At 52.7% G+C, this 3,018-nt stretch overlaps 1 pseudogene; it reads left to right on the forward strand.

The window, feature by feature from the left end:
- The first annotated feature begins 728 nt into the window (after positions 1–728).
- LOC145360335 (U2 spliceosomal RNA) lies at positions 729–861 on the forward strand (annotated as a pseudogene).
- The last annotated feature ends 2,157 nt before the right edge of the window (positions 862–3,018 follow it).

Here is a 3,018-nt window from a genome sequence, read left to right on the forward strand (position 1 = left end):
CAAAGTTCATCTGAAAGTACCCCTGATCAAGAGGAAATAGATTTCAGAATATTATGATCAGTTTGGGCCGTTTGGTCTGCCTGTTTTATGCACTGGATTTGTCAGATCCAAATTCTCTTTAATACAGTCAGTGCAGGAAGACAAGAGGATTGTCAAAAGAAATGAACAAGGAAGCACAGTGCAACCTCGACAAATGGATACATCACAACAGAAACTCATTAACAATAATCAATATCAGATCAATCGCATTGTAAAAGATTCAAGCTGCATTTTGAATGTATTGACAGTCACAAATTTGGAATTATAGAGGCAGGAAATTTGTTTACAACATATTATACCAAAGTCTATTATATAATCTTTCAAAATACTGTCCAGGTATAACATCATCTTCCTTTCAATTCTTAATGGTAGATTCATTCAACAATCTCGGTGACCTAAACAAACTTTTCAAAGACAACGTGGAGAGTTGGGAAGTCATTAAGAAGGCCCTCTGGAACCAGCCTTCCTGAACTGCAAACTCTCAATTTGTTTTTTTACCATCTGACCACCAGACACTGGCACCATCTGCTGGAGATTCTGTGCCATTGCCTACAAGACTAGTTAATCTCTGCATACCCATCTCATCATGTGAAGTCAACACCACCAGAAAAGTAAATTATCCAGCATCAGTTGTCAACCTACTGACCGACCTTGGTGAAGGAATACCTCTCTGGACTTTGACTCATGTGATCGCTTCTCGGCCTTTTGGCTAAGATCAAGTGTAGTATCTGTTCTTATCAGTTTAGAGGTGTCTCCTCGAAGGGGGTTGCCGCCGGTGGAAACCTAACGGTGATAACTAAGCCGGTTGAGCGTCCACCCCTTCAGGATTGGGTCAGTTGCTCGGGTGTACTCCATACAAACTGACTGGCCTCAGACTGGGAGCCGTTCTCACTTTCTACAAGTGTTCTTAGCCTGAGGCTCGGATTTCGCAAAGAGCTATCGGATCTCGATGGGCGTTGTGGAAGCAGGCGTCAGACGACCGGGAGAAGACCGTCTACAACACTTGAGCTCTGCTGCTATTGGTGGATCTTAATGCTGGTTTCAAGCCTCTGGGTTGGACCTAACGCCAGTACAGTAAGACTCAGTGTCACCGAGCTATGGCTGCAGCTGCATCGAAAGCTACAGGCCAAGGACTGCCCAACACCATCCGGGTGAAGGCTTCGGGAGGAGACTCGCCCGTGGGCCGAGACTTCATCGTGAAGAAGGTTCTGTTTGAGTGCTGCGGGTCCCAAGCAGCAGACGTCTACGGTGTGGCTGAATACAGCAACCAGCCCTACGTGGACGTCAGCTTCAGGAGCCTGTCAGGATGCCTCAAGTTCCTGACAGCCCTCAAGGAGAAAGGGAAAGAGGGGCCCCTCTCCATCCTGACAGCGGAGCCCCTGTTCACCGTGCCGTCCCAGAGGAACCGGGTTATCACGTTCCAAATGTATAACCTCTACGTCCCTGCGGCTGATGTGCTGACGTTCCTCTCCAGGTACGTGGAGGTGAAGGGTGAGAGCGTGGATGTGATGGACAAGTACGGAATCTGGACCTGTAAGAGACAGGTGAGAGTAACTCTCAGGACTGACCCCAACGGAGACCTCCTGCACCCGCCCTCCAAATTTTGCCATCGGGGGGAATCGAGGCTTCCTGTACTACGCGGGACAGCCTCGAGTGTGCTGAATCTGCGGTAAAACCGGCCATTTTGCCGCGAGCTGCACCACCACCTTCTGCAGAAACTGCTTGAAGAAGGGGCGCGCGACAAAGGACTGCAAATGTTGCAACTTGTGTGGGGAGGCTGGCCACGTTTACAGAGCCTGCCCCAAGCGGAAGGCCACTTACGCCCAAATCACCGGAGGCGGAGTGAAGAAGGCAAGCGCCCCTCTGCCACCTCAGAGGGATAGATGACCGGTCCAGAAGCAGGCCTGGAAAAGGCTTCTGAAGGACGAGTGGACCCCCCAGTGCAGCAGGAGGACGCATCGTCAGCACCACCAGCAGAGGGCACCGAAGCCATGGAACAGGAGAACTCGGATCTCGAGAGCCCCTGGCTGAAAGTCAAATCCAGGAAAAACATCTGGAAAAGGAAATCCGTGGCAGCGAGACCCTTCAACGGTGACGTCTCCTCAGATGATGAGAGAAAAGCTGCCAGACGACAGAATCGCAAGAGGCTCTTTTTAAAAGCGGCGTGGGATCCACAGGTGACGGGGAGAACCGACGCCATCGCAGCACCAGCGGACCATCCAGACGACGGAGGCAACACTGCGGCCGCGGCGATCCTGACTCCGCAGAACAGGAACAAGGACGCTGACACTGTCCGGTACGAAGACCGGCCAGCAACCCCGACGCAAGCCGACGGCCACACGACCCCGACAATGTCACCCGGTCACCGACGAGGATCTGAGGCAGGTTCGGACGGTTACATCAGCCCTGCCGCCCTGCAGAAATTTGTCAGCGACACAGGAATGTGGAACCTGGTGCAGGCTGACTGACGGAGATGTAAGAACTGCCAAATCTTTTTGTACTTTAAAAATGTCTTTAAAGTTTGTCTCTGTTAACATACGCAGTGTTAAAGATGGGTTGAGATGTGTGTCCACACTACCCTACCTGGCCAGTGTCAAGGCCGACCTGCTGTTCCTGCAGGAGTGAGGGATCCCTCACCTCAGCAGCTACAGGCGCTGGGCGAGTGTGTGGGTCCCACGGACCGTCCATCTGCTCAGGTGGGAACGACTGCCGTTCCTCGGGCCTCGGCATCCTGCTGCGGGGAGGGGGCTTCACCATCTCCGAAGTTAGGGAGGTGGTGGGGGGGGGGAACGCCTCCTCGTAGCAGACGTCACCTTCAGGAACCGCCCTCTCAGGCTGATTAATGTTTACGTCCCTGCCGCAAAAACCGAGCGGCTGGCGGTTTTTGAGCAGCTGCCGCTGCTGCTCACCACCTCCAGGCCGGTCATTCTGGGCGGGGACTTCAATTGTATCATAGACAAGGCCGACCGATCCAGCAGG

Source organism: Carcharhinus amblyrhynchos, chromosome 30, assembly GCF_965287045.1.
Source record: "Carcharhinus amblyrhynchos chromosome 30, sCarAmb.v2.hapA, whole genome shotgun sequence".
In the NCBI taxonomy this organism is placed as follows: Eukaryota; Metazoa; Chordata; class Chondrichthyes; order Carcharhiniformes; family Carcharhinidae; genus Carcharhinus; species Carcharhinus amblyrhynchos.